Genomic DNA, 9,909 nt, shown 5'->3' with positions numbered 1-9,909 from the left:
TGTTCACACACCCACCCACACACACATTACTGATGAACAGACATACATTTTTTGTGTGGTCTTCATGTTAGGTCCTTCCTTGAGCCAGTTCGTGACAAATGGCGGCCCATCAAAGTCAAATTTGTGTGGAATGAGTTTTCTTTGCTACTTATGGTTGGAGTTACACACATGTTGATAGTGGTTTCAACGAAATTTGGGCAATTTCTTGGGGGCTAAATGGGAAGTGCTAAAATGTTTTTCAGTGACATTTGACTGGTGTTCTCCTCTGAGAGGCATAGCAACAAGTCCTTCAAGATAATCTGTCGAGGGGTGTTGGGTTAGGGTTACGTGTGACAGAAATAAGTTCAAACAAATTGTCTCTGAACCACGTCAATAGTGTCCTGTGGGGTCGCTGTGTATACAGTTGCCCTCCAGTACTACTGGGTTACAGTGATTAAGTACTCGCTACAAGTATCTGTACAAAGATATATATATATATAAACAGTATATACTGTATATAAGGCAAGGGTTTGGTAGGTGTTACCTCATTTGGTTAACTACGTTGTGTGGTCTCCATGTTTTGTCCTTCCTTGAGCAAGGTCGTGATAAAAGGGAAGGAAGGAAGGCAGTTGAATATTGCTCACACATGCTTTCAAAGTCAGGTAATAACTAAAAACCTTATGGCTCTTACTGAGAGAAACAGGCCAACATGTAATCCCTAGAGCCACTATGTGCTAGGAGGTGCACCAAAAGTGTAGTTGTCGGATTGTTCAATTCAATCTTTTTCTACTTCTACTGTAACATTCACTATACAGTTACTTATAATGGCAATAATAATTTGTCATTGAAAACTGAGGATTTTGCAGATTAAAATTGAATGCATCCTGGGCGTTTTGGATGGAGGTCTGATCAGTAGGTTCTCACAAGTGTAGTAATCCAAATGCGTGCGTGCGTGCGTGCGTGCGTGTGTGTGTGTGTGTGTGTGTGTGTATGTTTATAACACAGGGTTCATTGCTATTTCCCCAAAATATTTGCCTTGGGTGTAGTGCTGGTCAGTGGCTGGTTGTCAGGTCGTGGACAGAGAGCGTGTCTGTGGCCAGGCGGTGCCTTTGAAAAGAGATCAGAACGAGTTCTGGCCTAATTAGCAGCGTGTTTACACCGACACATCTGGACTACGCCTCCATCTGCTGAGTCACAAGCAACATGGGAGAAAATTATGCGAGGAGGTCAATACGGACAAATTAATTCAGTCAGGGAGGAAAACACATGTAGTCCATGAGGTTTAGTGGACGCCAATATACTTGGTCAAAATGTTGAAGATACATTTCTTCTTTCAGTTTCAATAATATAGATATTGTCAAGAAAATTCAAAAAGCTTCTTAATAATTGGACCAAACAATGAGCGACTGCATCCCCTGTTTTGATATTATACAGGATTGGAGTCCATTGAGCTTTCAAGTTTGTACGGTTGGTGGTCCAGTGATGCACACACAACCTTTCTTTGTTAGTTTGGACGGAATCTTGCGTCTTCTTTCACCGTCTGCAAGTCTTTTAAGTATTTCTTCGGACATATCAGTCCAAAACACATATTGCAGACAAAAATGACCTGAGATTTGCCTTTGGTGGGGTACAAATTGCATTCCGTCAAATTCACAGTCTGTGTGTCAATATGTGACTGCTAATACATGAGATGTTTGACTGGCAGTTAATACAAATTCAGAGCCAAGCAACTTTTAGGCATGATATTTTTTCTGGTATTTTATATCTTACTGGAATGTTGTATTGTAAGAAGATTTTCATGAAATCTTGCAGACACTCATGGCCCTGGACACATTTTAAAATGGACTGCAATTCAATTTGGCTCAGATGTCCATGGGGGAGACAATTAATCCTAGTTTGGGTGATCCCTTTACTTTTCCTCTAGTCTCATTATCATGATCTCACATTCTTTGCTTTCTATACACTAGGAATAAACCAAATGGCTTTGAGGTCAGAATTGTCAAGGCAAATCTGAGGCAGCGTGATAAAGTACCTTTATTAAGACATAATGGGCCAAACCATGTAGACTTACTGAAAAATAGTCTCTCATGCACATTGCATCAAAATGCCGCCACAACGTTATGATTGAGCTTAGCAATTATCCCTTCATTCCTATACCTGCCATGTCCCGAGAGCACATGATTATTACCTGCTCCAAGCAGGTTATGTGTTTGTTTGTTTGTTTGTTTGTTTGTCTGTCTGTTTGTCAGCAGGATATCTGAAAAACTGCTGGCATTTTTACAAAAGGTGTAATTTTCTAACAAACACCTGTGGTAGTCACTAAAAATAAATATACTGTAGGTAAGGAGAAATGAAATATTTGATGCGATAAACCAAAGCTGGTGGAATCTGATGTGAAAATGCTCCGTGAAGAATTGTGTTGCAGTCTTTTATTTTGGGTATCATTTACTGCACAGCTACCATACAGTTTTCACAAAAATGGAAATGCATGGGAATGAATTGGCAAAATGAAAGTGCAGTAGGAGCGGAGTCCCCATACTGCTTATTCATTTACCCACCGCAGACAAGTGAATGTGTGGAGGCTTTGATTCAAGTTATACATTTAAAGGGAGCCTCAGCGTGGAGCCGAGAGAAATGCATACCGGCCGCACCCACACTTCCTGCCTCCATGACGGACTCAAACCCAAAACAACTATTGGTATTAAGACACAACTTCCTCTTATCAACACTGACGCAGGGAGATTAAAATAGTTTGTTCCCAAAATGACTAATATTATGCTTTTAATCACCTCGGTTGGGGGAACAAACACTTAAATTAGAAGCATCCGCAATATTCATCATTAAACTATGATTTATTATTATCTATGCAACAAATGTGGCAAAAAAAACATTTGCCTAAACTTAATCCTTACCAGACATGGTACCAAAATGATTCACACAGTGTGTCAAACCCTGCAGAGAACAATTAACTTCCTGTCACTGAAGAAAATAAACATTTTGTAAGCGTCTGCAATGAGTGGGTTGTTTAACAGTATCTCAATTGGAACTCCATGGACTGTCATATTAAAAAAGATCTGCCCCGAGTCAGTGATGTGAAGAGCATGCCTGCTGCAGGCAGCCATTGTTTCCTCCATTGTTCTCCCTGGTGACTTAAATAAAGAGAGTCTCCAAAGCCACACAGCTCTAAATATGTATTTCTGCTGTACTAATTAGAGAGTGCCTGTCAAGTGGGCACTGAGCCCAGGATGAGGAATGGCTAAATATACCAAAACAAAAACAAAGCATCCAAACGTCAAATTATAAACATTTAGACAGAGAGTCATGGAGAAGGAAAAAGTAAATATAACTGCAAAGGTGACTTTTTGTGTGTGTTTGTTTAATTGAAGCGGCAGCGCGGCAGTGACAGGAGTCTGAGGTTTGGTCACAAGATTTGAGAATGTGACTGTGGAGCGAGAGCTGTTATAAAAAGGCAAGAAAGGTCACACTGCCAGTGAAGCAAAGGAAGCAGTTTAGAGAATTTAACACAAGAAAAAACAGTTGTTCCGTTAGTTTTACAATGGCTCAATTAAGACGGCCAAAATCAGATTTTACTGCAACATTGTGACCGTTCTCATTCCCAGGGTGTCAGATACGCAAGCTTAGTCACAGTCTTAGGGGTTGCGTTAAAGAACGACTTATTTTTTATTATGATGCCCTGGCCAAAAAGTCATGGATTCCACTGGTTGGTTACGCTGTGTTCCATCTGTGGCTGGATGTTTCACCCATTCACACATCCACCAGACACAGGCTGTCTGATGACTGAGTGTCACACACTCACTGTGTTTTTAGCTGTGGTTTGTTCTCCACCAACTCCCGAGGAAAACATTAGGCTCTTTATCTGATCGATGTTGCTCTGGACAAGCTAGTTGCACACTTAATACTTAGCAGTTAGTGAACAGGGTTTGTGACTTTTCTTTCTTTGTTCTTTGTTAAGTTAAGTTACATGTTCTATATTAGCTAGTGGTTAGCCAGCTCTGATCGTGAAATGTCATTGTAGCTGTGTCTTTTTATTGAGTTCAGTGCTGCTTAATAGGCAATTAATTGTAATGATGTATGTAGACTGATTTGTATTTTCATATCTGTATTGTTACAGTTTTACCAAAAAAAAGAGAAACTTTCAGTTAATTTCAAAGAAAGACAAGCCTTATGTACTTAATTGAAATAATACTACTTAATGAAATGTTAAGATCCATATTTATGGACGTGCATTCATATTTTCCCAACATTTCCAGACAAAAGGACATTTCTATTGCAAATAATATGAGATAATATGAGATATCAGTAGTTCCCAAAAAAGTGAAATTGTAATTGTATCCCTGATTCCAGATTAAAATGTACATAAATAAAGAGTTGTGAGAAGAGGCAAAGTATGTCTGGTATTTAAACGTTTGTTCAAATAAAATAATATAACATTCTAATTCTAAAGCCCAATATCACAAAACACATTTGTCTCGGGGGCTTTACAGATCAAAAAACACGAGTGACAATACAAATAGATATAATAGAATTACTAAAAATATAATAAAATATGGGACCCAGCTTTGCCAATTATTCAGGTGAAACTGTAAACCTTGTGGATGCTTCAAATTTCTAAATAAAAAATGTCCGCAAACATTTGTCTTGTCACTCAAACATCTATACATGGATTTCTCTCCGCTTTACTTGAAAACCTGCAAAACATCTAGCTTCTCAGACAGTGAAGGTATGCAAGTCTCTGGAGAATCTCAGTCACAGTTTTGTCTGTGAGGACCAGAAGGGTAATAATGTAATTTACTTCTCCAGTGTGATTTCAGCGGTGCCCTGGGTTAGTTGGTTGCCATCACTTTTACATTTCACCAGAGCCCCACCCCCTCTCACGTCGCTCCACTCAGAGAGAGGAGCTCTGACTCAGCCTCAAGGAGAGTGAAATGTTTTACTGTTCACACATTTCCCCCTCGCTGAACTCAAATGACTCCTCTCTTCCCTCCCTGCAAAATAGCGTTCCTTGAGATCCTTCAGCACCGCTGCTCAACGGCACATCTGACACATCTGGGAACCAAGACAGGATTAAGTGCTCTGTGTTTACAAGTGTTTTTATGAAAAATGAGAGTGGAAGCCATGCCACAAGCCCGGACTGGCATGTTGAAAAACTCGGGAAATATGTGACCGGCAACAATTTCAAAGCATAGCAGATCATTTATGAGTTGAGTCTTACCAGCTTGTGTTGATGTCAAGTTGTGTTCATGTTTTGGTAAAGCTGTCATTATAGGCAACTGACAATATTACAATACAAAGTTTATATAATAAATGATCTGTGGTGATGAGTACTGGGCGACTGCACATGCATTTGATGGTTACATTCTAAAGTTAAAGGGGCCCTATTATGCTTTTTGAGGTTTTCCCTTTCCTGTAGTGTGTTATTGTTTTTGTGCATGTAAATGGTCTGCAAATGCTAAAAAGTTCCCCCAGAGGAAGTTTCTCTCCCACACACTCCCCCCCTGCCTGAAACACCTTTGTTGTAGTCCTTTGTTTACTTCTGTAACATAATGACATCACTATGGCACAAAACAGAGGCACAAAACACAAATATGAACCTGAAAATTAGCATCTTAGGGCCCCTTTAAACAGCATAAGGCGCTTTCACACCGCAGTACTTTTCCCACAAAGGTTCATCGGAACTTAGTTCATCAGAACTCTTTAGTTCTCATGAACTAAGTACAGATCGCTTTCACACCGGAATAAGTCCCTGGGGGAGGATTAAGCAAATGAAGCTGCTGACGTCACTTCTTCTTCTTCTGCTTTGGGTTTACTGGCAGGCCGCAAACAACTTCACGGCGTATACTGCCACCCGGAGTCCCCGGCCGGAAGTCCCCGGAGTTGGGGACTTCCGGCCGAGTAAATCGCCAGAACGCCGACACCTCCTCATCTCCACCGCTCCCATGTTTTCTTTTGTGTTGCCATAAGTTAGTCTCTCTGCGTTTCTGCGCTGGGCTAATGCTAATGCTAATAATGCTAATGCGAGGATAATAAAATGGCGGCTTCACAAAACCTTTTGGGAGTTTTACGGGGCGTGGTTTGCATTCCGCCCAGCCAATCAGACATAGGAACCTTTTTCTCCCACGAAAGTACCTGCTCTCTAGCAGGGACGGAAAACTGACGGAAAAGGGGATAAAAAGGTTCTCATGAACTAATTTTAGTTCCGGCTCTTTTTGGTGTGAACGCGACATTTCGGAACTATATCGGAACTAAAGTGGGAAAAGTACTGCGGTGTGAACGCGCCTATGGTCTTGTATATACAGTTGCATGCTCACTACTTCTTAAACGGTCCTATTGAAAACTATTTTGCCTAGACATTCTCAAGCTTGCACGCACTTTTGTTTTAGATTCCTCATTCCCCATAAAGGCATAAGAGAAAAACGTTGTTTTCCCACAAATTGAGCGTTACGCCTGGTGAGTATTTTATATATAAATGTTCCCTTTGGGGTTAAGTATTCCCAGGGTTGGGGTTTACTTTGAAAAGGTTTTTCTGTTACAATTACTAGTTACCTGTAAGAAAAATGAAATGAAATCAATAGCCTGATCTGAGTATCAAAATATAAAAGTAATATAACCTGATTACTTTGCGTTACTTTTGGATTACCTAAATATCAAAGAAATAAAAATGAAAAAAATATCATTAAGATGTTTTTAATGCAAGTGTAAGCCAACAGAATAATGTGACCTTAGAAAAGAAGAAACCAAGATATTTTAAGCGTTTCGTTCAGGCAGTAGCCTATACACCAACAATGAAACAGATGAGCACATACTTTCAAAAAATAAAAAACTAATCTGAACTGACAGAAAATGCCCTGTTTTAATTTAATATATACACTTAAGCTCACACACACTATTTGATGAACATATAGGTTGACCTACTGAAGTAAAAAAATAACAAATGAACCAAAGAATGTGAAAACCATAAAGCAGAATCAGGCAGTATGCGTAGATTCACACTTAAAGTATTAGCCTACAGAACAGTACAGTTTACAAAGAAGAAATTAAATCTGATCCTCTGACACAATATGCAATTTTTTGTTTTTTTGAAAAATGACAATCCTGTATACATACAGTTACCTTTTTTTGTATCCTGATTACCTAATCGCGTTACTTTCACACTCCACCTTTTACCCTGTTGCAGATAATGTCTGAATTGATTAACTACATGCTCTGAAATGAGTCACTTTCTTCAAATAAACTCTTCATCTTTCCAAATGTTTATCTGCAGTATAAATCTTGGACATGCCACTGTAATCAAAACAAATATTTTGCGAAGAGCGATACGAGTGGTAAACATTTGTCCTTCTCAGCGTGACACTTACCACAGATGGACATCATCTGTGGTAAAGCTCCGTCAAGTGTTGGATGGGGATGAAGCAGAGTAAATCCACACGATTGAGCAAATCCACACCCTACTACCTTTATCTGGACCTTGCCTCTGAACAGCTGGTGAACAGAGCCCGTACCAGTGGACCACACACAGATACAGATACTGCAAACACACATAAAGGGTCATATTCTTTAAAAGGACATAGTGCAAATGTTCAGGTTCCTATTTTTATTTTGTGCCTCTCCTGTGATATGCTTCCATGCTTTAATGTTCAAAAAAGTCTTTATTTTTCTCATACTGTGCTGCAGCACCTACTGATTGGTTAGCTGGCCAGCTCTGTTGTGATTGGTCAACCGCTTAGAGACGTCCTGCCCTTGAGCACATTAAGTACAATGTGTTGGAGAGCTACCCAATAGAGGCGCAAGTGTGACAACAAACGAGAGTAAACAAAGGAGTCCAATGGAGGTGTTTCAGGCAGGGGGGGAGTGTGGGTGAGAGAAACTCCCTCTGGAGGGAACTTTGGGATTTTAGCCTTTCCAGACCATTTACATGCACAAAAACCCAGCTGAAGGAGAGGGAAAACCTCAAAAGAGCCTCTTTAAAACCTCACATCTGTTCATTCACAGAGACTACATTTATTCCCTAGCACACTATCTTTGATGGTTTTATCACACAAGTAGTCTCACATGGCTTATCCACACAACTTTATTTCAGTTCATCAATCACCCAGAACTGAATTGTCAGCACTGCATGTTGCGGTGGACGTTTAAAGAAAGGGTAATATACAAATCTGCTTCTAACAAATACCGTATCCATTTGATAAACAATTTACCAAGCAAAAGCATGATTGCAGTCCAAAAGGTAACAATGTGCGGTCCCATGACGTGCTTCGATTATGTATATTTTGTGTTTACTGCCTTTTAATAATAAAAGGAATGATTACTTAGCATAGGAGCTGTATAATTCTGGCCTGTTTTTCCATCCAAGAACCAGAGCGTGATGTGAATTTCATCTCAAATCTCAATACAACTTGTTTCCAACCTATTGAACATGAACTTTGAACAGGAACCAAAGTTGGACCCTCTTTTAGTCATCTTCCTTCTAGTTCCCTTTACTCTTTGTTCTTTCAAAAATATGAACTAACTCTAATAACCTTTGCTTTAGAAGTTGGCTCTCAAAAAGGAGCGCAGCCAGAGGCTCTGCATGTTCTCCTTTGTAGTTACAGCACACAAGTAGTATTTTGGCAAGTCATCCATTGGCGTTTTAAGTATCTCTCCAAGAATAGAACAGAATCTGTTGTTTTCGTTGCGACCGATGATAACATAAGCTGACCAATAACTTAGTTTCCTTCACCGAAACCCTCTTGGGTCTAGAAAAGTCGACTGCGAGCTTGAGCTTTACAAACATCATGTTCCCTTCACAGTGAGACTTGACAGATGGTATGCATTTGTGTGGTATCAACTTTCATAGACAATAATGTGTCGGTCCCATAGAGAATGGAACTGCTGCCCTTGTTTAGCGAGGAACAAAGTATCATACCTAACTTCGAGACAGACTCCGCGTTTCCCCAGGGGGAAAGCGTGCAAGTCTGACTTGCAAAGCTCTTATAATTAGGGATGGAAATGATTTTGTTGCCACCCAAATTAGCCCAGTTTACGTCAGATGAGACTGAGCTACTCTCTGTGCCGGACAGGATGTCATGGTGCGCAAACACACCAGTCAAGCCGACAGCCAGGCTTAATACTCCGTCGGACTAAGAGTGTTTTTGTCTCTTCCCCCACCCTCTGCGCTTAGCAACCATTTGTCGACCCAAACAGTCAAAATGAAAACCAACTTGCCTGAATTAGTTGTAAAGAAACTTATGCCTATTATAAAGAAATGAATATCCATCTTTTTTTGTGTGAGAGAATGGTCTGAGCGCCAGACAGACAGATGTACATGTGTTTCGTGTTTTGGCGCTGTTGGGAGTGTTGTGTTCGGGCTTGAAGAGGCAGCGGACCACAGCTTGGAAACCCAAACAGTATTATGCTGTGCAATAACCTCTTTCAAGCTTATGGCATCAGTGAACTAATGTACAGCGCTACTTGATTTGTGTGTTTATACTTGAAAGCACGCTGCACGCAGGTACATGTTTGATGGGCTAATGGCGCTTTGGGTAAATGGAACAAAAACAGCCTCCATCCGTCCCTTGTGATTCCCGTAGAAAAACACTTGCGAGTGTGTTTTGAAAAGCAAAAACACATTATGCAAGAGCAGTAGAGTGAGGATAGTAAATTGAAAGTGTTCCAAATACTTAACATGATATAATCTTTTGAGGTTAGAGAAGGCTTCATCACTAAAGCATCATCATTTTATTTTTCTATAAAACACATTGTGAAGAATTGAGCACGGTATAAGGCACTGGACTCAGATGCCTTTTGTCATAGTCCAGAAATGGCTTAGCATCATATTTCCCCATCACAAGGAAATAATAAAGCATGCGTCCTGTTTAGCATTAGCATCTCTTAACTCTTAAGTTTCACAAACCTTTGAACTCAGTGATTCTG

This window comes from Trematomus bernacchii, unplaced genomic scaffold, assembly GCF_902827165.1.
Source record: "Trematomus bernacchii unplaced genomic scaffold, fTreBer1.1, whole genome shotgun sequence".
In the NCBI taxonomy this organism is placed as follows: Eukaryota; Metazoa; Chordata; class Actinopteri; order Perciformes; family Nototheniidae; genus Trematomus; species Trematomus bernacchii.
This window is presented reverse-complemented; position numbering follows the sequence as displayed.